Raw genomic sequence first — 26,529 nt, 5'->3', positions numbered from 1 at the left:
CTACCATATCAGGCTATCTGAAGATACTAGATTTCTAACCTCAAAAACACCAAATATTAGTGTTGTTTTTTTTTTTTCTTTACCTTAACTTTGCAAAACTCAATCATGTTCAGAAAAACCAAAAACAATTTTTCTCAACAAAACAAATCAAACGTGAATAAATATTTGCGGATGTAAAAAATTTGAAACATAAATTTTTGTACTAAAATGTTCAGATTCCGCATTAAATAACCTGAAAAGGGCAGATGTGCCGTAAAACAAAACACTCAAGCTAAGCCCTTATTGTCATTAATAATGAAGACTTCTGTCAGTGGGTCCTGATGGACGTAGGTGAGATAATATTGATTATTCCGCCCCCCTCCCCTGATGAATTGGACAATAACTTAGTTTACACTGGAAAGTGGAATCCCGAAGTTTGCAGTGATTTAATGGTGACTAAGTACTTTTATAAGTATGTTTCAGTTTGAACAAAGGGGATATAATATTTTGAGGTCTGCATTAAATGGAAACTCTGAATGTCTCAGTGTTAAAATAAAACATGTCCTTTTTAATATAAAGAAATATACTATGCTTTTTGTATATTTTTTCTCGCTTCCTTTATTTTGTCCTTTAGTCCTCACATTCCAGGGTTTTTGAGAAAGTAGGAGGAATTGCTGTTTTCTGGATCGAAATCTATCCAGTTAACACTTATTGTTGACTGGTGTTTGATCTTGAAGTAGTATTTTATCTTTTTAATTTTTTTAGCAGCGCCTTATAACAAGTAGCTTCATGCCTTGTCTAAACTGATTTTCCTGATAAAACAAATATTTTTCATTTATTATTATTGTTGCTTATTCATAGAGTTCTGATATAAGTCACTGAGGTCTGCATTCATGTTGGACGACCATAAAATAGTAATAATTTTAAGCAGGAATATATATAACAAATGAAGGATATAACTGGAATTTCCACAGGTCCTGCTAGTATATATATATATATATATATATATATATGAGAGAGAGAGAGAGAGAGAGAGAGAATATTACAGCGCTTTGGCAGTTTTTATACTCTGCTTAAAACAGAACAATAGCAGATCACATAAGAAAAGGTCAACAAAACTAGTATAATAGCAATGATGTTATAACAGGTTACGTAAATGTGCATATGTATGTATAGATAATGCTGAAGTACAGCATTTCTGTTTGGAGAAAAATTAATTCCAAATTCAACAGCACCATGATGCTGATGATGATGATGATGAGGAGGAGGGGGAGATGCAAAAGTCGGTTACATCCTTAAGACGAAGATTGATTTTAGCAAAGCTTCCTGGATGAAACTGTTGTGTGGTTTCCTTAGTTAAAAGATCACTTCGCATTTTCTTTTATTTAGCTAAGTATGATACAAATATGAAGAGAGAAAGAAAAATCCTAACGGTACAGTTGAGCTTGTATACGTTGAACTATCTTAGTAGATATTAGCAAAGATGGAAGAGGGTCAACCTGACCTGACTACACTTGTGTATAAATATCAATGATTGCTTTCAAACAAACTCTTCTAAACAGGAGTTCTCTTGACTAATATTCAAATTTCCATCAATAGCATATTTCCATCGGACACTCTTGCATATATCGAATGGACTAATTCAATCAAATTTGTCTGAAAACACCATTGATGAAAAAGTATTCATAAGAAGATAGCATATATAAAACTAACACCATTGCTACTAGTAATTATAGTAGCAATAATCTGTCGGAAAAAAGTTATCCATAATGAAGTTACAATAGCAGTCCAACTTTCAGAAGGAACTTCTCTTCACAAACACCATCATAAACACCGACAAGTTTCCAACAGCAATGCTTTCTCTCAGCTGTTCCAACGACTCCCAATTGGTTTTAGTCTGTCTTTTTCGAAGTCTTTACACGTGCAAAAATTGGTTTCACCTATAACAATCTGCATTTGTGAACACACATTCTCTTCTCACTGGAAAAATAGTGTGCCCGACATGCAAAGCATCATATGCACTTAAAAGTTGATGAGTTTTCGTTTTCATCTCTAGTGTTACAGGGTCTTCAGTGTTAAAACCTACTTTGACATGAAACATCCATATGTCATAGGAGGGTCAACGTACTCAAAATTACTTTCCTACTATGGTGACAAATAACAATAACTATGCAAAGTGATTGGCAACAATGATCCAACAAGTATAGGATATGAGAAATCTGCATACCGAAACATTTTATGTAACATAATAGGATCATCATCATCATCATCATCGGTTTTACATGCTAGAATCGGCAGGTTTTAGAAGTTGACTTCAAAAAGGACTTCTCTCTGATCAAGTTTTTATCCTTCTTTCTTTAAAATAAAAGATGCAAAAGAAACAGTGACAAGAAGAAAAAGAAATATCAGAAAAAGAAGGAGAAATGGCAGAAAAAGAAGGAAAAATGTCAGAAAAAGGAGAAATGGCAGAAAAAGAAGGAGAAATGGCAGAAAAAGAAGGAGAAAAGAACTCCACTGTAAGTACATGCAATCCTCAGAGAGTTGTAAGTACATGCAATCCTCAGAGAGTTTATTCTAGAGAAAGCCAATCCTCATCTCAACAAAACAATCCTCATCTCAAAAATTTAGAAATGTATAAAAATTAACAATTGCACTTTTTCAAAATGATTTGTCTAATTTCAAACAAACTGAACGTGTTCATAATAAAATTCGATGAAATACAATGTTTAAAAGATATGGAATGAGGATGATAGAAAAGATTGCATTAATTATTGAAACGGTTTTGTCTGTTGGAAAGTAAATCAGAAATAATTTATTTTGTAGGAAAGACAAAAAAATGTGTTAAAAATAGACCAATTTCAATGTCGATCATAATGACTGCATTTGTATTCTTATAAAAAAGAAAGAAAGAATCAATGAGTTCTTGTGTTTGATATTCTTTCGGTATGTTATCATTGAATCTCAGAAAATTATATTAAAAGAAGTTTTAATGCTAACCAATATCTAAATAATACATTAATTTAAATAGGAAACTAAATATATAGAGAACCGGAAGAACACCCGCCCCAAGACAAATAAAATTAATTTCATAAACAGAATATAAAGATCAAAATCAAGATTTAATGCTACTGAACCTTATGTCTAAAATTCTTATTTCAATTTTTATCGAAATCCATCATATGATTTTGATTTGAGAAAACGCCTAAAATTTACAGAGCCTTAAAAAAAAAAAAAAAAAAAAAAATCATATTTAATTGGTTCCAATGACTATGAATTAAATTCAATGCCAATCTGAAATATTTGAATATTTAAATAGAGCTCATGTCGCTTAAAACCCTTTAAAATACCCCAAAGAGTAATTTCAGAACAATCTGAATTCTCAGAAAGGATTTCTATTTCCACTCTCGTCTTTTGAATCAACATATTATGGGGAAAATATCCCCACAACTGATTATTTTCACACCGGTATTTTTTTGGTGCTTAATTCTTTTTATTAAAATTCTTTATTTTGACTCAATCTCTGCTAAATATAATATTAATTCCAGTCTACGTTCCAACCTTCCAGAGGTTCAAACTCTATTACAGGAGACCAAGCCAGACCTATTATTTCTAAGCGAAACTGGCATTAGACCGACTTCTTCCCTAGATGAGTTCGTAATTAAAGGATACTCTAACTTAACCTCTAAATCTAACCTCCAAAATCGCCATCGGCATGGAGTATGTGCCTACATTAAAGACGACTTTCCATGTGGTGGAGAGATCTCTAGAGAAGATCCTAATTTACCTTACATGTGCTTCCGGGTTGCACTTGCTCACACAACTGCGTTTATATTTGCACTCTATCACCCCCACAACAGTGGAATTACTATCTTCAATAACATAACTGAGAAAATTGACCATGTCCTGTCTGAGTACCCCTCAGCTAACATCCACGTCTGTGGAGACTTCAATGTTCACAATGTGGAATGGTTAACCCACCCAAACAAGACCGATGACGAGGGGAGGTTCTGCCACGATTTCTCCATTGCTTATGACCTCACTCAGATTGTCCAAGAACCCACCCGCGTTCCCAACACTAACAGTCAGTATGCAAGTCTGCTAGACCACTTTCTCACAACTTGCCCTAAGCTGTGCTCATCTTCCATTCAGTCCCCATTGGGATCTTCCAACCACTCTGTTGTATCGGTCAAGATAAAAACAAAATGTAATAGGTCCTCAGACATACCTCTTCATCGTCGTGTGTATCGTTTTTCTATGGCTGACTGGGCTAGTTTCCGTACATTTATATCAAACCTACCTCTACGTGCCATGTTTAAAAAGAATGTGTCCTCTATAGTATCAGACCTGACGGAATGGTTAACTGTAGGCATAGACAGTTTTATACCCTCAAAAATGTTCCAGCAAAAACCAAACAGCCAGCCATGGTTCTCTCCAGAATGTGCTGCTGCCATTGCACACAGAAATCACTTTTTCCACTGCTTCCAATATAATAGATGTACTGAGACTAAAGCCGCCTTCAGGACTGCCAGCAACCACTGTAAAAAAGTAATAAAGAAGGCAAGAAAGTTATATGCTCAGTCTGTCAAGTCCAAGGTAGCTGAGCAGCGGCTTGGTTCCCATCAGTTCTGGCAAATAGCAAACAGAATCCTCAAAAGAAGTGTGAGCTCTATCCCAACTATCATCAATGGACCTGAGTTAATATCATCAGCATCAGACAAAGCCAATCTCTTTGCCAAGAACTTTGCAGCTAATTCTACCCTTAACAACCAAGGCTGCCAACCCCCAGTATTCCCTTGTATATCAGAAAACATGCTAAGTGACATACAAATATCTGTACGCGATGTTGCCAAGCTAATCATAAACCTTGATTCCAGTAAAACAACTGGTCCGGACGGCATTCCAGTCATAGTACTCAAAAGGCTTCAACCGGAACTAGCGCCCATACTTACCAAGTTATTTAAGCGTTGTCTTAAGGAGAAATGCTTCCCAACACCTTGGAAAATCTCATCAGTATGCCCTGTATTTAAGAACTCAGGTGATCGCTCATCTCCCTCTCAGTACAGACCAATAAGTCTCCTATGCATCTTGGAATCTGTACTAAACAACTCCTATGCTGCTGGAATCTGTACTAAACAAGGAAGTAGTCAACCATCTCAGCAAAAATAACCTTCTTAGTGACATGCAATATGGTTTCCGTTCTGCTAGATCTACAGCAGACGTGCTCACAGTTATATCTCATAGGATTGGCGAATCCCTCGATTGAGGCTTCCTCTCTAGGGCAATTACTCTTGACATATCAAAGGCCTTTGATAAGGTATGGACTAAAGGCCTACTTCACAAGATCTCCAGTCATGGTATAGCTGGAAATGTCTTCAACTATTAAATCATTTCCCTCTGATAGGTTCTTAAGAGTAGTGGTTGATGGGCAGAAATCAGAGGTTCTCAGTATTAATGCTGGAGTCCCTCAGGGTTTCATCCTGGGTCCAACTCTCTTCCTGATCTACATCAATGATCTTCCAAACCATATCCTTAGATCATTTGTACACATTTATGCTAACGACACTACCATCTAATGGAAGACCGTAAGCGACCAAGTTCTCTCTGACTCTTCTCTGATCTTGAGCACGTGGTACAATGGGGAAAGAAGTGGCTGGTTACTTTTAATGCATCTAAAACCAAGCTTCTATATTTACATCATCAACGCTCTGTTGCCCAGCTGCCATCAATCGAAATGAACGCTCTGTTGCCCAGCTGCCATCAATCAAAATGAATGGCTCTCGTCTTGGGGAGGCTTCATGTTTTGACAAGCTTCTGGGCTTGACCTTTACTCCTGATCTGAAATGGAACACGTATATCAAATCAATTGCTAAAGTCGCTGGAAAGATGGTGGGATTCTTCTACTGCTCCAGTAGATATCTCACTCCTGATGCAATTCTCTACCTGTATAAAAGCCAGGTTTGGCCAACGATGGAGTACTGTTGCCACATCTGGGCAGGAGCTGCTAGAAGCAGCTTATCTTGTCTTGACAGAGTTCAAAATAGATTTCGTAGCTTAGTGGGGGATGCCCTTTTCTCTTCTCTGCAACCCCTTTCCCACAGAAGGGACGTAGCGAGCCTGTCCCTGCTTTATCGTTATTTTCATGGCAGGTGCTCATCTGAACTTTGATCTCTGGTCTCCCCTTGCCAGACTTTCACGAAAAACACTCGTCTTACCAGAACCACTATCAACAATTACCCACACTCTTTATCCGTGCTAAACGTAGATTCCATGAACAGGGCTTCTTTCTTAGAACTGCTCGTCTGTGAAACTCTATTCTGTTTGCCTCCTTTCCAGCTGACTACAATCTGATTGTCTTCAAGTCCAACATGAACAAGTTCTTATTGAACCGTCCCCCTAAGTAATCCAATTTACAAAATTCCCATTAATGTTTACTATGCTAAAATCACAATGACTAATATATACCAATTAACCCTCATCCTCGAGTAGCCTCTGGCCCTTGATAAGCGGTGACCCGCATGTAAAAAACAACAAAAAAAACTAAATTAAACTAAATATAGACCACATTTGGACGCCTTACTCCTAGCAGTGATGTTCCAAATTTCATATTGATCAGTTAGTTTGTTTAGGGATAAATCTGGTACATTAGCCGAACAAATAAAAAATTATATTATTTTTTCTTTCATCTCTACCTAAATTGATTTTTGTTGTTTTTTTTTTGTTGTTTTTTTTACATCCAGTTTTCTTTTTAATATATGCTAGTGGGCAGCTGTGAAAATCTTGATGACAACAATCACAGACAACCTAATAACACTATCAGACCCACAAGGCGTTGGTCCTCAATGAAAGACTCAGGATTCGCTAGCCATATCATGTGACCTAATTCAGAATCGGCGAAAGTGAGCTGTAATAATCAGAGACATGATATGTCCTCAGGAGGAAGTTACCTTAAATCAACCAGAGTGATAGCCGTTATAAGTATGGACTTAGAAAAGTTTTAATTTTGTGGAGTTCCTATTTAGTGACATTTGATCTGATCAGTACTTAGATGGATGACTATTTTATAATACCAAATGCTGAATTTAAAAACCCTTCCCAGATGTATGAACATGTATCAACTTTGCTGGTAATAAAACTGACAGGAGACTATCGTCCTGTGACAAGGATGGTTCAAGCCATTTGATCGATTTAACAAGCACAGGGTGGATTAGACAGAATGCATAGAAACCATTTTATAATCATTATTAGAAAAAGGTATAAATCCACAACCCCCACCCACACCGTGGTATACAGGGGAGGGGGACAATATGTACACAATGAATCGTTTACAAGTTTTGTGCATCAGCGTTAAATAAACTGAGGGTTGATATGTCTTTAAAAAAAATAATGAACCAAACTGATGACATCCCCTACCCTAAAAGAAATCTTGATACGAAAAAAGCAATGACAACAACCAAGTCTATATTCATAACCACCAAGATGATTTTATTCAGGGGTTTGTTTTTTTTCCAGAATAGTAATACAAGATTATGGGTCACTTATCAATCCAAGGTTTAACAAATGAATGTTAATAAAAAAAAAAAATTGTTGTCTGGTATTTGAAACAAGTCCAAAGATTCTAGATTATAGAATGCAAATTGTAAAAGTTTGTGAAGCAGGTGGAAGAAAAATATTTAAAATTGTACACATTAAGTCGATAAGAACTATATCAGTTTTATGTTTTTCCAAATACAGACATAAAAAAATGCTGACAATTAAATTATAGATCTAAAGTAAGATTATTTTTTTCCAGAGCATAAAGCCTTAAAAGTTGAAGGAAATGAGTCTTTGCTGCTTATGTCTTAACTAGACAAGGTAATGACTCATTTATAAAAAACACTCCTTAAATGAGTTACCATTCGTCCATTATATGCACATAATTTAACCATCATATATCACTAATAATGAATGGAGTTTATGTGAAAAAACACAGGTTCAGATTTTCCAGGCTACTGTTACTGTTCCCGTAACCCAACATTGCCATAGGGTAGCTGCATGGTGGATAAACAGTGGACCACCTGGCTCCACTTGGTATGGCTGTGAGCGAGTGCCTGGGTAACATAAAAGCTTTTCCATGAAAGGATGTTGTCACACCACTTCTGTTAGCGCAGTCTTCTTTTTCTCTCGACTGTTTCTTTCAGGATAGTGTTTGCGAATCCTTCTGAGCATTTTACGTGCCCATACCATCTGAGTTTCTTCTTTTTTCAACGTGATTCATAGTGATGCACATGTTGAGTGACCTTTCTATAGACTTCATTATTGGTGACACGGACCTTGTATGAGACGCAAAGGAATCTTCTGCTTGGAACCTCCATTGTAAGTGTGTTCAGTGTCCATGTCCCGCATGCGTAAAGCATGATTGAACAGACTAACACATTTAGTAGCTTCAGCTTGGTTTGGAGAAGAATGTTTCTGTCTCTCCATTTCTGAATAGGTGCAAAAATACTAATTGCTTTTAAGACAATTGGTATAACTGCAATGCAAATTACTCCTCCAATCTAACTCATGACTAGATTCTATACCACTTACGATGACAGGCTCTTTTCGTTAAAGTTTATTTCAAATACTGTGATAAGGAATGAAACAAATATATATAACACCTCTCTCAAATAATTTAAATTGAAGTCGATATAAATGCTTAAAGATTTCAATTTATAGAAAATAATGGTACAATTTTTTTTTTCTTACTTTATTTTCACAAGTAAACATTTATTTGTCTTGATATTAGATTAAAAAATTGTTTTTGATTATTTTCAGAGGTTATAGTCAAGTTTGGGGCATTTGGACATTTTTTATTTTAAATCTCATTTGGTAAAAAAATACTTTGTTCTCCTATTTTATATTTACATGGTTAGATGGAATTGTGTATTGAATGATTCAAACGTACATATAGCAGCTATTGTAAACGAGAGCCGTTTAACCGAAATTAAAAAAAATTTATTTTGTTAAACATTGCTTTAACATCTGATGACAACCATAAAAGTGAAAAATAGAAGCACAAAACACAGAGCATTAACATCTTAAGCAAATTAGAAACAACTTCACTAAAAGCAAGGAAGTTCCTATCAGTTGCCAGGATTACTTACATCTCCCTCATTTTCTCTCTCGATCATACACACACACACTCAACAAAAATGTATAAAATGCTCTTCTAATCAAGTTATACAATCCTTCTAAAAAGTCTAAGAATTCTACGATATATTGAATCAAGCCAAACAAAAACCTGGAAGCAAATAGACATCCATTAATTCTTGAGCAGAGTAAAGCAGCTGTAACTATCCAAACAAACTCCAACCCCCGACTTTATCCGTGCTAAATTAGACAATGCCAACACTGGATCTATATTGAAAATACTTTAATGGAATAATAATAGTCCATTTTACAACCCTGAAGATATTACAACTTGAGAGACCATTCGATAAGATTTCTTTTTCATCAGGTTCAGAGTAGCTGATTATCTTACATAACCAGTAGATCAAAGCACTTCCAATGTAGACATTATCTAGTTGTTCAGGTTTTTACCTGATAAAATAACATGTTGATGCCTCCGTTCAGTCTCAAAAGACAAAGGATACCCTCTGTAATTATGTGACAAGGTTGCGCAATCTACAACCATACCTCTCCTGAATCGGCACTGCTTGAGTTCAGTGGCAAGGAGAAGTCCAGGACAACTGGAAACAATGCCGAGGTAAGCGGAGAGCACATACAGCACCTGAAAATCCCAAATGGTCACCCATCTGGTATTGCCCAGGCTCATCGTTGCTTAACTTCAGTGATCTGACAGGAACTGGTGTGTCAAACGTGATTATGCCGTAATTAATAATGAAATAAAATAGCATGTAAAAACATCTTTAAAAGCATAGCATATTGGCATAACACATCTTACATTATCGCAGTTTTTATTGTTCAAGTATATCAAATTTATCTTTAAACTTGAATAAAAGTATGAGGGGTGTTCAATAAGTAATGTCTTTGATCAACTTATGATAGCAATAAAGCAACGAAACTTGGCACAAATATTAGTATTTCTCCACACTAACATTTAGAATCACATTTTTCACATCATTTAATGCAACTTTGGAGATCGTTTTTGTAGAACATCCTACGTTGATCCTCCAACCACAACGTGACTTCAGAAATCAATGTTGCATTAACTGAGAAAAAATTTCCTTTTAAAACCTTCATGATTGGGAAGAGGAAGAAGTCAGAGGGTGCAAGGTCAGGAGAGTATGGGGGATGGAAGATGATGTTATAGTCATATACCCATGCTTCTGATCTGGCAACATGCGCATTGTTAACTAGTTGTTAGCTAACTAGTTATCTTGCAGAAGGAAGATATTTTTGCTGATTTTTCCCCTGCTCTTGATTTTTATAGTTTCTCTTAATTTCCTCAAAAGTGAAGCATAATAGCCTCCTTGTACTATCCTCTGCCAAGAAATCTATCATCACCACTCTTTCCTGGTCCTAGAAGACTATGAGTATGACCTTGACAGTGAAGGGCTGCACCCTTGCCTTCTTTAAAGATAGTGAATCCAGATGCTTCCATCGCATTTACTGGGCTTTAGTCTCTGGATCATAGTGATAAACTCGGGTTCCATCCTGTGTAATCTCTTTTGAAAAACTTTCTCATCTTTTTAGCACATCTCCAAATTCATCTTCAAGCACTCAATGTGTTCTTGCATCTGAAAAGGTGTCAGCAACCTGAGAATCCATCTGACAGATTTTATATGCATATGCAAATGGTCATGGATGATAGTTTTCACAGACTCTGTACTAATCTTGACCTCCTGGGCTATTTGGTGAATAGTTACACATCGATGTTTCAAAATAGCAACCTCAACTTAACTGATAGATGCCTCATCAGTGGTAGAAGAAGGGGTTTCGACCAGATTTGAAAGCTATTTCCACAGATTTCCGTGTTTGAATTCATGATGCCAGTATTTTACAAATTCATATGATGAGGTATCATTACTATCCTTTTTTTATTTCATAAAATTCTCCTGTGATATATGGCATCTTTTCAAATACAAAAACAAGATAACTGCACAACAATCAATCCCTTCACACCTGACTCAGTTCAAACACCTGTAAATCAGAAACCTCAATTAGTTCAGAGATGTAATTTTGCCACATAACCCATAAATGTATAAATTAATGCACATGCAAAATTTCAAACAACCAGAAATAAGTCAGGCATTTTTATTGAACACTCCGAATATTATCATATCAAATAAATTTTAGTCATTTTTATTATTTGGAAATATTCAGACTATAGTTCTCATCTTGGACGTTATTCTCACAGCATCTTGGCCGATGCAATCCCCTGACCTCCTTCAGGTGTGTTTTGTCAAACTCGGAAATCTATATGGAATTTCAAACAGAACTCTTTATTTTATCTACAGTGATAACTTAATCTTGTTCCATCAATCACAACCAAGTAAAAGTCTTAAATAAGAAGTTTGGAAAACGTCATTAGTTTGCCCTGTATTTAAAAATATTGGAGACTGGTCTTCTGCAACTTAACTTGTGTGTCAGGAGTAAGTTGCTTAAATCCATGTTAAATAGAGAAAATGTCAACCACCTCAGCATAAATACTTACTCAGTGACAAACAATATGGGTCCGTCATGTAAGGTATACAGTTGATGTAATTTCACTAAAGATCAATAAACCTATCGATGGGGATTTCCTCTCGAGAGCAATAACTCTTGACATAAAGATTTCTAACTGCAGAATATCTGGAAATGTCTCAACCATCGAACTTTTTCTCTCCAATAGGTTTATACAAGCAGTCGTTGATGGGCAGAAGTCTGAAGCTAATGTATCACAGTTGGCATGCTTCAGGGATCCATCCTAGGCCAAACTCTCTTCCTGATCTTTATCAATGATCTGACAAATCATATATAATAAAGTCATTTGTTGACATATCCGCAGACGATACGTGCATCTATTGCAACATTGCAAAAGCCAACAACAACCAAAGTCTTTCTGAGTCTCTCTCCTCTAACCTTGAGCACGGGTGCAAAAGAGCAAAAAGTATCTAGTTAATTTTAACGCACGTAAAACTAAGATCCTATCTTTTTACCAGAAATGTCCTGATCCCAGTTACAATTGATATAAATGGCTCTTGTCTCAAAGAAGCTCCATAATGACGACATGAAAAATACATAAATGTTTATATATTTATGCACAGATTCTTTGTTTTTTTTAATTTGGCTTCTTTGTCAGAATGAAAGAAAACCAATCAGAAATTACAACAGGCTCACCTTTTAAACTTTAACGTAAATTTTATTAAAGCAGAAAGATCCAAGTTGCAAAAGATGTGTCATCTTTAGCTATTTGCCGTAATGGGCTGGTAACATCCCCAAAGGGGTAATAGTTCATCTTTGATAAAAGCTGGGTACAAAACTCCGCCGACGAAGAACACTGCACAAGTTGAAGAGTTGAGTGATATCTTCCAAGACAGTTACTGCAAGTCGGGTAGCCTCGAGGAGTCCACTGTAGATAACTGTCCAAATGGCGGACAAATGACAGGCCAAACTGTAGATGTTAATTTGACAGAAATTATATTGTAATGATGAAAATCAATTGATTTACAGAGCACAACAGCATTCAATAATATAATAATTCGCCCAACATAAGGGCATTAGTATTTGCAAATAAGATTTCGGCCCACATTAGGGCATTAAGACGTCTCAAAGAGACAAAGTAATTTTGAGACTACAAGCCTCGAGTGAGAATTCGTTACATCCTTTTCAACCCGTGTCTGTCTCAAATCTGATGATCTGAAAGGATAAATTTGGCGCCAAGCACATCCTCGGCAATTAGTAAATAACAAGCAATCTGAATGGTTCAAACAAAATCGTGAGCGGACAAACCAACCAATAAGGAGCCGGCTTATTTCTGCAGAATTCCTCACAGTATCAAACTACTGTAAAATAAGTTCAACTGCCGTTGACCAAGTCTCAACTTGACCTTATCCCAAAGATACAGCCTCTTTCTCTTATATATTATACAACATAAAAAGGTTAGATAATGACAAGAAGCATCTGAAGAATGACAAAGAATCTAACGAATGAAACGTTGGAAAAAATTACAACAACCAAAGATGCTAAAAACAGTTTGAAATGCATAGATAACTTTCACTGATATTTTTGAAAAAAACTTTAAATGCTTTCATTACTTAAAAATTAAGTCATAAAGTGTTGCTTTTAAGATAAGAAACTGCACAATAAAAATCTACGCACAATCTTCTGTATCTATTTAATATTAAGTAGAATATCAAAGGATGTTATGCTTTGTAGGTTTCTATCAAAATGTCAAGCTGATCCCACAAATCTTTTCTATCTCATCCACGTGTAACAGAGGATATAAATAAATATGTAATGACAGAAGTGCAGATACAGTATATTTATATTTTTATATATAACTAGCTGAAAGACGTCTGCACTAGGTTTATCAAATTATACTAGTTTGCACTTCAGCCCAACTGGGAAAACGTTTACTTCAAATTGTTACTAAAACCAAATAAAGTTGCTCTTTTTACTTAGTAAATGTAACGTTCTTTTTATCACTAAAGAAATAACATTTATCAATAATTAGAGGTTTTGTTTAATTAAAAATTCAAGGCACCATACGTATAATTTTACTTATATTGTGGCTCAAAGCAGGAAACAGTTATCTTTTTTGTGTGGCCTGGGACTAATTCTGAGGTGGTGAAAGATGGTATTGTTTTCTCAATGTCAAAAAAATATTTTATACATAATTAATGATCATGAGAACAACCAGCCTTGTTTTGGAAATAACTCAGGTCATAACGTATGGAAGGTCAAAGACATGCCACCTGCAAGTTGACAGCCAGTAATGACGTGACAATAACTGGCTGAGGGTGGAAGGCTTGTGAGTAAACACCAGTGGTAGAATTTTTGTTTTTTTGTCTTTTTTTTTTGTTTGTTTTTCAGTCTTCTTTTTGTATGAAGAGAAAGAGAAAACAATTATGTTAAAAATTGTCAGAAGATGTAGGTTTTGCAAGCGTCGAAGATTTTCAAAAATGCTGTGAAGAAATTCCATTTCATATAAAAACAGACAAGAGGATGTTTTGTTCATTTTTTATCAGGCGTTCCATTTTTCAACTGAAATGATCCCTTGCCCCTGAAGTTGAGAGAATTCTATAGAGAATTAATAATTAATGTCTAATGCAACTGATTTACTCCCCAGTTCGAACATTGCTGCAGTTCTTTAGGATCTAATAGACAATGTAGGCACAAGACAATGAAAAACCATTGCTCCAAAAGGGAAATGTGACTACTGATATCCAGTATCTTGTGGCGTCATGCCAGGATGATAAGAATACACTCCAGGATATCTCCACGGCACAGCCACCAAGATACATCCCTCAAGCCATGATAGTAACATAATATAATCACATTGACACACCAGTTCTCATTAAATCACCAAAGTTGAGTGATGTTGAGCCTGGCCAGTATCAGATGGGTAACCATTTGGAAATAACAGGCACTATATGGAGGAGAACGGCAAAATCCTGCAAAAATAAAAATACAGTCTTAAAGATACCGCTAGGAAATACTTCAATATTACTTACTAATCCACACGTGTGTTGACACAATCGAACAAACCACCCCTCTGTTCTGTGATAAATCATGTGATGAAGCTCTCGGGAAAGAGTAAGCAATTAATTTGTTTTTCTTTCATTCATTTTATATTATAGGCTAAGACTGCCTATGTCTGCAACAGGTGATGTGTATTTGCCGGTGTAATTTTTTTTTTTCATGTCTAGTTTTTAACTATCAAATCGAATTGTAAAGTAACTTTCATAAAACTTATAGAGTTTTCCTATGAAAAATCAGGTACTTGTTGAATAGATATAGAAAAAAAAAACATTTTTTGGTGTAGATATTAAAATAAAGACTTATCTTTCTTTTGATTGGCCATAAAGTCGGTGTTCAGATATAAGTTCATTTCCTGCCGTGACAGAGAGCATGGAAGCTTCGATTTTATTTTATTTTTTATTTTTGCTATAAAGAATCCTTGGAACAATGATTTATAATTGGAATGCGTTTCATGCATAAACCGAGGGAAACATAAAAGAACTAACACACAAACATACATTTTTATACCTACAGACACTAGTGTTTCATGCTTACACAATTATCAGTGTAGGAAGCGATACTTACTGCTGGTCAGGAGATTCAAACCCAGTCACAAAGTCAACCTTGACTTTGAAGGCTAGTATCTAACCTCAACGCCACCAGAACATGAGAATTGAAGAAAATTAAGCATCTATAAATGCCATATCGGTGGGCATTCATGTAATGGTAACATTAATACACCATCAATATGTAGGGACCCAACACGTTAGAGACTGTCGCAAATGAGACAAAGACAAGAAACAGGAAAGAAATTCAACTTGTTGTTTCAGGTTTTAAGAAAAGACATTTATTCCTCATTCTCCCACCACGTGTGACTTCTCGTTATGGCAATGACGTCACTCAGGTGTCCAACATGAACATGATCCTGTTTCTTTCTTCTTTACCGTGACGTCATCTCACACACGGCTTGCTCATTTGCATACAGCTGTCATACATGCATCCACGTTCTGTTACATTGATAGTAAACAGTTGGAAAGTATTCAATGACCGGAAGTCATAACGTCACATTCACGCTGAAGTTGACCTTTTTTTTTTTTTTAAATTCCCTAAAGAGGACTCAAGTGTAATTTCTTAATAAGGCTGTATAACTAATATTTTTCATGTAAATATTAACAATTATTTTTATACTTAAAGACAATTGTTTCATGTTTAGATAATCATCAGTGTAGGAAGTGATAATTACTGGCGTGCATATATATATATATATATATATATATATATATATAAAAGGAACTTTGTGTGTGTGTGGACTTGAAAACGGTCAAGATGATTTTTATGAAATTTCACACGAACGGACTTTATGTGCCTGGCAGTGTCCTTAGATGGGTTTTGTATCAGAATGTCTGATAAATATTGATAATCAAAATAATCCGAAGAAAGAAACAAGCGATTTTGACAAAAGTTAACGCCTTACACAGCCTAAAAATCACAAGTGCATTTGAGAAGTTTTATTACTACACAAGCAAAAAGGCCAGGTATATAAAATCAACAGTAGGTTCTTTGATATGACAGGGGCGTGTTTGAGATGTCTGTTTAGAGCACAATTGCACCATGATAGCTTGGAAAACAAAAAGAAAGAAAAGTGTCGGAACTCCTCACTCACTCCTCGTATTATCCATTTATTTATTGCGGACTATTATCCTCATCTTCTAGTTGTTGTTTCACAACGTTTCGGCCAACTATTCCTCGGGCGTTTTTCAGGTGGTAACCGCGACGGGAGTCCACAATAAATAAATGAATAATACAAATTACTCATCTCAATAATGAATTCCAACTAATTAAATAACTCCTCGTAACTTTCAATTCGCCACACCAACTCTCACTCTTGTACTTGGCTGTCACAAACTTTTCTCTTCCATAACTCACTCGCTTATTCACTCAAGCAGCAGTAGCACTTTTCTTCGTATGACAACAAAATCACGCAAATGAGATAAATCAAAATAAAAAAAAAGCCGCTTGTTGCACAAAAGCGATCTCCTTATGCTGCCACCTGGAACCCCAACAGTGCCTAAATTTGCATTCCTATTACCAGAAAGGTTCCAGGTTCGAATACCAGTGCTTCTCTACAATGGGCACATGCTAACTGTGGGTATTTATTACTATGCCTCTCCACACTGTTATTATACAATATAAGTGAAAATTTAGAATTAAATTCAGTAAATTTTTTAAATATTTATGAGAAATTTGTAATTCAACAAGAAATACAAAAATTTAAAGTTATTTCCTTAATCCATAGATTTTCAATAAATCGCCCATATTATCATATGAACCATTTATTAAAAATCCATGTAATTCATTAGGAAATAACTTTTGTAATATTTGTTGAATAATAAATTTGTCGTAAATTTTTTTTTTTTAATTTACTGAATTTAATTCCAAATTTTCACTTGTAATATTGCCCTACATATGTATGTATATTGAGCTTCTTTATCTGACTGGAATTGCCTTAGAAATATTATACTAATGTTTATATGGACTTTAATTTTATTTTATAGTCTTATACAAGCTGTAATCTGAAACTATTTCAAAATTTCAATTTATACACACACACACACACACACACACACACAGAATTGGAAATAAAATTAACCAATCGATTTGCTGATTGAGATTATGTTAAAAACAGGAACCAAAATATAAAAATATCTTCCCAGCTGTTGGTTCACCTTTTTCAATCAAATGTTAAAAACATTTTTAGATTCTTTATTGAATTTTAAGGTTTTTTTGTTTTTTGTTTTTTCAAAGAGCGAGAATGAAAGAAGGAGTGAGTAAATAAACACAATCTGTCCAAAAAAAAAAACTAAAATCACAAAGGCAAGATTGAAGGTCATCTCACAAAATTCTAAATGTTAATTTAAACATTTCAAAGTTGACTGTCCATTATGTAAAGGAAAATTGTCATTTGTTCGTGGCAGAGACTAAGTTTGTTGAAGCAAGAGGAGAAGAACTGTCTTTACATGTCATCGTGCAAACTTTTGAGGCAAACGTCCACAAAGCTAAAATTGAATGATAGATGGCATGCCTCCTCTGTCATAAAGAAAGCACGATATTCATGTTTCTCATCTTGGGAAAGTATAGCTAGGCCAATCATCAGTGCTAACATGTCAAAATTAAAAAAAAATAAATAAAAACAAATTGCACCTCTACCAGGAAAAACTTTGTTGCGATCCGCTCTTTCAAATTTAGTCAGCAGTAGTTTCCTTTCTGTTATTGTTAATTAACTCCATATAAGTCGTATGAGAGAGAGAGAGAGAGAGAGAGAGAGAGAGAGAGAGAGAGAGAGAGAGAGGGGGGGGTCCCTTTATAAGGGTTTATTTGCCTTTTAACAATTAGTCTGTCAGGTTAAAACTCAAAAATACCAAATATACACTTATAACCCTAACATATTCTGATTTACTCTGACTTCAAGGATTTTATTGTAAAACAAATACTGCAATAATATTCATTCATTTCCAAAAGGTCACAAGAAACAACATTCTTTCATTCAAGAAATTAAGAATAACTAAATTTTAAAGATCGTTATTTTCACCTGAAACAATTAAAAAAAAAACTATAAAAATTAAAAAAGGAAACAATCATCATCTGTTGAAAATTATGCAAATTAAACAAAAAATAAAAATGGTCATCCACGCAAAAATCATGAAACGAAAGTTTTTTTGTTTTTTTTTTTTAATGTCGTTGTAAACAGCTACAATCTAAGTCTTGATCTCCACATAAATGGTTAACAAAATTACGACCAAAATATGCTAAATGGCAGAATTAGCATTAACCTTTTAAATGAGGGCACATATTTATTCTATTAAGAGAGAATTACAGCCTGTTGTATTAGGATTGTTCTGTCTCAAGTTATCATAAACATAACCTTATCACAAAGAAGAAAACACTGATCAAATATCTGGATAATTTACTGAATATATAATTACAAAGTCAACAAATGATTGAAATTAATGAATTTGTGATTGCGACAAATGTGTTCTGTTGGCTTTGCAATCACAAACTACTCATGCAGCTAAAAGTAAAATATTCTTCAACATTTCAAAATATTTCTTACTTTTCTTTCAAATAAAAACTTTGTCACTTTTAAGTTTCTAGTAATCTTTATGGTTCAATTGATTGTTTTTATTTAACGATATATCATCTATTTTGCGGGTGATTTAATACCGAATCCAGAATTTTAGAAAAACGTTTTATGCGTTAAGTTTTTTATATTTTAAAATAGTTATTAATAGTTTGCTAAGGTTGTTTTGTTGTTTTATGATATATGAACCCTTTTTGAGTTATTTAACATCGCATCCAGTAATTTTTGCAAACAATTTTATTTTTCAACTATTTTTATATCTTAAAATATTTATTCGTGGTGCTTGGTTTGCTTGTTTTGTGGAAAGAAAACTTGGTTTTGTTTTTGACTTTGTAAAACATGGTGGAGTTTTGCAAAGGGAAAGGGGGGGGAAACAATAACGTCAATGTTTGGTGCAGTTTTGATCAGAAAACCAGTCTCTTCAGAGAACCTGATTTGGTAACACCAGAGCAGTCTTTATGAAAGAACAGTATTTTATATAAATAAACGATGTGCAATACTCAATCAAGACTAAAGCAAATCATATGGGTAAGATTGGTCTCTCTCAATGTGTCTGAGTTCATACGGTACAACCAGAATGAATCAATGAATAAACTCTTTTGTGCAGCAAAAACAATTGAAGTGAAGATTAACAATACTAAAGCTCATATGATACGAACCATTCGGAACATTTCCTGAGAAACCATTCAATGGAATAATGACTGTAAGACATGCTAAAAACACAATAAAAGTTTATCTAACAAAACATCAGAGAATTTACACTAGATGTATAGGTCACAGCTGGAGGAGTAAACCTGCTATGATCACCTAAACATGGTTTCGCCAATACAGACTGTTTTGCTCAAGCTGCCATTGATCAACTATGTGATGAAACAGGATGCAACCCTGAAAATTTCCAGAATACAATGAGTGATCATGATGCTTAGAGAGGGAGAGAAAGAAAGAGAGAGAGAGAGAGAGAGAGAAACAGAGAGAGAGAGAGAGAGAGAGAGAGAGAGAGAGAGAGAGAGATCCCTGCAAGTGAGAAATGATGATGAGGATGAAAATAAATTTTTTCAAAACTAGCCGATTTTATTAAAGTGGTCTTATCATTTTGACCAGGTGAAAATGTGTGGGTTTTTTTTTAAATAATTATTAGATCAGAGTTAAGGTTTCGAATGAAGCAGATTTCATTTTTTTTTCATCATATTTTCCCTTTTGGCAATGGTTTCAACCATTTGTTTGATTAAAATTTCGATATTATGCGTAAACGCTTACTTTCTTAAGTGGTCATGATTTTGACCAGGACTATATATATATATATATATATATATATATATATATATATATATATAGAGAGAGAGAGAGAGAGAGAGAGAGACAGAGACAGAGACAGAGACAGACAGACAGAGATAGAGAGAGATATAATTCTCTATCTTAAATTTGAATTCTTAGAAAAATTATATCTTACATTTTTAAATTGTGCATTTTGGAGAAAAATCATGCAGAAGAAAATACATCATCTGTGCTATTACTATTTTTACTTTGCAGCGTTGAGTGTTCAGCTCTCTAAACAGTTGAATTAGAACTAAACAAATTAAGATTAGAAGTCAGAGAGTTGGCTTTGTAAGCAGACATGGATGCTCCATTATGCTTAGATGAACACGTCCATTTTCTGAATTCTGATTGGTTACTAGTCTATAAATGAATACTATTATATAAATATCGGGTACTCATGCATTTATTGATCCGTGCTGAAATACTAACGTTATTATTTAAAAAGCCATTCTTAACATGGGGAGGGTGTTTTGTACCTATTCTGTACTTTAACCTTACAATTGAATAAAAAACATAAAACTTTAATTAAATTTGGAAATACCATTTAAAAGATAGCGCGCATCAGTAAGTGCATCAGCACCAAATATTTTTTAGTCCAAGCAAGAGTTTCCTGTCAACCAGATGGCAACTGATGCCCTTATGCCGATAAGTTTCGGTTTGATTCTACAGTTTTAAGCATTGTACTATTCAGTTTTCTTCAAATTTATCAGAGTTTATAATCTCTTTTGGAATTTCAAATCAAAATCTTGATTTAATCTATCAAGGCAAGTTTCTTTCAATCTTTCAGGCTTTTTAAATATCTAGTATGTTAATCTTCTTTCTAAAGTTCCTTTACTAGATTTTAAAGTCACAATCTCGTGGTGGAACTTACTCTAGAATATTTTAGTGGACTGAAGAGTCTATTGAAAAGAAAATCTCACAAACTTACTGATTATGTTTGGAGAAGATTGGAAAGTACGATCGCAATACACTTGTGAAAATGGTATCAATCAACTTGAGAAACACAATCTGAAATCATTCATCATTATCATATGCAGATAAATGTCTATTTTCCACACTGGCATGTGTTGGACAGCTTTTTATCCTTCTTTCATTTGTATCACTTCATTCCATATTTTCCAAAGCTTTCTCCTGTGAACTAACACTGCTATCTCAATTGCTCTAGATTTTTTAACCAAAGATCTCTCTTTTTCTCTTTCAATGTGACCATGCCAACAGTGTCTCCTGTTCAAATTTAATCATCATCTGTTGAAAATTATGCAAATTAAACAAAAAATAAAAATGGTAATATATACATGTCAAATCATGAAATTTAAAGATAAAAAAAGTTTAAATTTAAAAGAAAAGTAGGCACAGGCGCATATTTACCCAGTCAAATGACTTCCTGCTTCGAAAATAGTCTGCACTAAATGATGTACCTATTTACAATGCCTCCCCACGGGACAGAGTTAGACACCAGGGTCGTTTTTTAACGTGGAGAAAAGGTACAAAAATAAAAATTGTCTCGGTCGTGAAGGATTTCTCCTCCACTGAAAGAGAACGAGAAATTGAAGTGCCACATCTGAAGAACAGATGGTATTTATTTACTCCCCCACCGAGCAAATTAGGCACAAGGCCGATTTTTAATGTGAGGAGTGAAGGGAGGGGGAAGGGAAAAAGGGGACCAGCTCCCGAGAGGTGGGAAATGGGAGCTGGTTAAAGGTCAGTCATAGCTTGCAGTATCTGCCGGAACAGATGGTATTTATTTGCTCCCCCACTGAGCAAATTAGGCACAAGGCCGTTTTTAATGTGAGGTAAAAACCAGCTCCCCTAAAAGGGGTCACTCTGGTTACCAAAAATAATAATTGTCCCAGTATAGAGGGTTTCCCCTCCATAGACTGGTACAAATTATCTTAAGTGCAGTATCTGCCGGAACAGATGGTATTTATTTGCTCCCCCACTGAGAAAATTAGGCACAAGGCCGTTTTTAATGTGAGGTAAAAACCAGCTCCCCTAAAAGTAGGCAAAAAGGGGGCACTCTGGTTACCAAAAATAATAATTGTCCCAGTATAGAGGGTTTCCCCTCCATTGACTGGTACAAATTATCTTAAGTGCAGCATCTGCCAGAACAGATGGTGTTTATTTGCTCCCCCACTGAGCAAATTAGGCACAAGGCCGTTTTTAATGTGAGGTAAAAACCAGCTCCCCTAAAAGTAGGCAAAAAGGGGGCACTCTGGTTACCAAAAATAATAATTGTCCCAGTATAGAGGGTTTCCCCTCCATTGACTGGTACAAATTATCTTAAGTGCAGCATCTGCCGGAACAGATGGTGTTTATTTGCTCCCCCACCGAGCAAATTAGGCACAAGGCCGATTTTTAATGTGAGGAGTGAAGGGAGGGGGAAGGGAAAAGGGGACCAGCTCCCGAGAGGTGGGAAATGGGAGCTGGTTAATGGTCAGGCATGTGGGGTTGCCCCCACATCTGGTCTTTGCTAGTCATAGCTAGTCATAGCTTGCAGTATCTGCCGGAACAGATGGTATTTATTTGCTCCCCCACTGAGCAAATTAGGCACAAGGCCGTTTTTAATGTGAGGTAAAAACCAGCTCCCCTAAAAGTAGGCAAAAAGGGGGAACTCTGGTTACCAAAAATAATAATTGTCCCAGTATAGAGGGTTTCCCCTCCATTGACTGGTACAAATTATCTTAAGTGCAGCATCTGCCGGAACAGATGGTGTTTATTTGCTCCCCCACTGAGCAAATTAGGCACAAGGCCGTTTTTAATGTGAGGTAAAAACCAGCTCCCCTAAAAGTAGGCAAAAAGGGGGCACTCTGGTTACCAAAAATAATAATTGTCCCAGTATAGAGGGTTTCCCCTCCATTGACTGGTACAAATTATCTTAAGTGCAGTATCTGCCGGAACAGATGGTATTTATTTGCTCCCCCACTGAGCAAATTAGGCACAAGGCCGTTTTTAATGTGAGGTAAAAACCAGCTCCCCTAAAAGTAGGCAAAAAGGGGGCACTCTGGTTACCAAAAATAATAATTGTCCCAGTATAGAGGGTTTCCCCTCCATTGACTGGTACAAATTATCTTAAGTGCAGCATCTGCCGGAACAGATGGTGTTTATTTGCTCCCCCACTGAGCAAATTAGGCACAAGGCCGTTTTTAATGTGAGGTAAAAACCAGCTCCCCTAAAAGTAGGCAAAAAGGGGGCACTCTGGTTACCAAAAATAATAATTGTCCCAGTATAGAGGGTTTCCCCTCCATTGACTGGTACAAATTATCTTAAGTGCAGCATCTGCCGGAACAGATGGTATTTATTTGCTCCCCCACCGAGCAAATTAGGCACAAGGCCGATTTTTAATGTGAGGAGTGAAGGGAGGGGGAAGGGAAAAAGGGGACCAGCTCCCGAGAGGTGGGAAATGGGAGCTGGTTAAAGGTCAAGCATGTGGGGTTGCCCCCACATCTGGTCTTTGCTAGTCATAGCTAGTCCTAGCTAGTCATAGCTTGCAGCATCTGCCGGAACAGATACTACACTTTGAGATATTAAATCTTTTATTCATGTTAAAAAATACAGAAAAAAAAAAATCAACGATGAACAAAAAACTTAGGCACATGGCCAACTCAAAAGGGGGGATTTTGGGGGTCGTTGGTCATCCTTGTCACTCCAGAACTAAACAAAGTCAAAAGTTTCTCCCAGCTAGTATCTTCTTTCACCATAATACCGCATTCACCCTTTCATATTGGGGGACGTCCTAGTAACTTCCAATTTTTTAAAAAACATTTTTTATTGACGTGTAAAAACAAAAAAGATAACAATAAAATGGTAACAATAATTTATTTGTGTCGAGGGAGGGGGAAGAAAAAAAAAACAAAAGGTGATTAGTAGGACCCTCCCAACCCCGTCTAGTTGATAGACTGCCCGTTCCACTAGGTTTGTAAAAGGAACCTCGCTTCTGCGGGTCAGTCTCTAGGTGGGGATGCCCTCTAGATGGGGGTGAATGGAGAAAAGAAAATTTTGTGGGTAAGGGATGGAGGTTAGTTTGTATTTCTTTTTCTCCAAGATGGGTAAAATTTAGAGGAAGGGGTGAAAACAAAAATTGCAGGTAGGAGGGGATGGGGATCTTGGAGGCTTCCTAATCGGGGAGGGATGGAACACACACTCAGCTAGCTGAGAGACTACTTGTTTAATTTAACTTTACAGAACTGCGCGTTCCACACCTAGGCGGGGAACACGTATTCAAATTTGGCTCCTCTTCGTACACACAGACTTGCCACATGTATCCATCTTCTGTCAAATGCCGCGCGATGCAGCCTTCTTCTATCACATCTGATCTTCACCCGTAGTTGGTGTTTAAAGAACGCGATCAGATCTTGATCAGAAAAAGACAACACCCCCCGGCAACCTTGCAGACGCGACGTCCAAATCACCATTCTCGCCACGGCCAGAATCGTAACGTAGACCATTTGTCTTTCCCGGTCCCACGGCGGCCTCACGTTGTCCACAACATTGGATACAGTAATTGGGCGAGGATGCTCAGGATCGATGCGAGCCGTCACCCCACTGACATACGACCAGTACTGGCGGAGTTCGCGGCAATCGAAGAAAGCGTGATCCGTAGTTTCCACAGCCGTTGTCCCACAACGGGGACAATCAGGCGACTCCAGAAACCCAGAACTGCATTGTATGTTGTTGAGTGGAAGTGCATTTCGGGCCAATCGCCAGGTCAGAGAGAACTCCGAATTGTTCAGATGACTCGAACCTGGCGCCCAGCTCCACGCGGAGCGGATCTCACTCTGCTGCCACCCCAAACGCGCGCATAGCGGGTCGTCAGCGGCCTCCTTCACTAGATCCCTGTGGAGTTCCCTACGGGTAGCAGTCACAAGGTCACTGGACCTTGGTAGTCGTTTTAGCGCGGCTCGGCACTCTTTCATGTAGGCAGATTCTCCCCGCGGCCTGCGACGGCTCTCGATGGAAGGGTCGAAAACGAGGTCGGGGAAGGCGGCAGTAACCACGGGGTGCCACGGTTGGTCCTCCTGCATATAGTGGCTCAGGAAGGCCAGCCTCTCAGCATCTCGATGACACTTCAAGTCCGGCATTCCCAAGCCTCCCTCACACGGACGTTGAATACAGACCTGTCTGCTCACCCAGTGTCTTCGTCTGTCCCAAAGGAGCGAGGACAAGAGTTCGACAAGAGCTTTTAGGTGTTGTGCAGGCAGGGGAAGTACGGCCAGTCGGTAAAGGATGAGAGGAAAGACGTAAGTGGCGCACGCCTCAGCTCTACCCTTTAAGGAAAGTTTCCTAGGAAGCCACGAATTGACTGCAGCCTCCACCTTTGACCGTACCTCCAACCAATTCTTGTCAAGCTGGAGACCCGGTCCGAACCACACGCCGAGGATCCAGACCGGGCCATCTGTCCAGCTGAAGGGCGCAGGGAGGTTTGCGTTGCCACTCCATGCGCCCAACCGCAGTCCTACCGACTTGTTGCGGTTTATCTTGGCCCCTGTAATTCTTTCGTACTGTGTGAGTGCCTCCGACACGACCTCAATGTCTCTGAAGCCCGACACGAAGATCGTGACATCATCGGCGAACGCGGATACCTTAGCAGCTGAGCCGCCAGGCAGAGCCATTCCGCGCAGGGCCGAATTTGCCTCCCCATGTCTCAGCTTGCGGAGAAGAGGCTCCAAAGCCAGGACATAAAGCAGGGGCGACAGCGGACAACCCTGACGAACCGACCGAGAGATAACAAAGGGTTTCGAGCGCTTTCCGTTCACTTGCACGACAGCCATGGGCTGTCGATACATTATGGAGATCCACTTGCAAAAGTCCGGTTTAAAACCGGCGGCCTCTAAGACAGATGCCAGGAAACGATGGTCGACCCTATCGAAAGCTTTGGACTGATCTAAGTTTATCAGCGCGGCTTCCGTGTCGTCATCTATTCCCCCCTCTAGGATCATGCGGATCAGGTGCAAGTTGTTCTGAATCGATCTCCCCTTCACAGCATAGTTCTGTTCCGGTTCAACCAACTCGTCGATAACAACCTGCAGCCGATTCGACAGGACCTTGGCCAAAATCTTCAACTCTGTGTTTAGCAGAGTTATGGGCCTGTAGTCGTCTAACTCTTCCCCTCCATGCCCGTCACCTTTCTTCAGCAATGTGATCACTCCCTTGGTCACCTGCCCTGGGATGGATCCCTGAGCAAACCAATGGTTGAACATATCCGTCAGAAGAGGCAGAAACATGGGCGACAGCCTCAAGTACAGTTCGTATGGCAGACCATCAAGTCCTGGCGATCTGTCACAGCTGACCTGCTTCAGCGCAGTAAAGACCTCCCGCTCCGTCACCCGGCCCTCGCAACTAGCCGCTCTAGCCACCTCGAGGCGGGGAGAGTCGGCCAAATAGTCGCTAAACTCAAGGACCGGAAGATCGGGCTGCTGCGTAAAACGCTCCTCGAAATGTTCTCGAAACCCCTC

The 26,529-nt window shown here is 37.3% G+C and overlaps 1 protein-coding gene and 1 pseudogene across 1 annotated transcript in view; both read right to left on the bottom strand.

The window, feature by feature from the left end:
- Positions 1 to 26,529, bottom strand: part of LOC145296023 (uncharacterized) — a 206,871-nt gene that overhangs the window by 61,660 nt on the left and 118,682 nt on the right. The gene's annotated exons all lie outside the window — the stretch shown is intronic.
- Positions 9,716 to 9,833, bottom strand: LOC145296329 (5S ribosomal RNA; annotated as a pseudogene).

Source organism: Euprymna scolopes, chromosome 16 (assembly GCF_053919585.1).
Source record: "Euprymna scolopes isolate OS-2025 chromosome 16, ASM5391958v1, whole genome shotgun sequence".
Classification (NCBI taxonomy): domain Eukaryota; kingdom Metazoa; phylum Mollusca; class Cephalopoda; order Sepiida; family Sepiolidae; genus Euprymna; species Euprymna scolopes.
The sequence above is the reverse complement of the archived record's forward strand: the minus strand, read 5'-3'. Positions and strand labels throughout refer to the sequence as shown.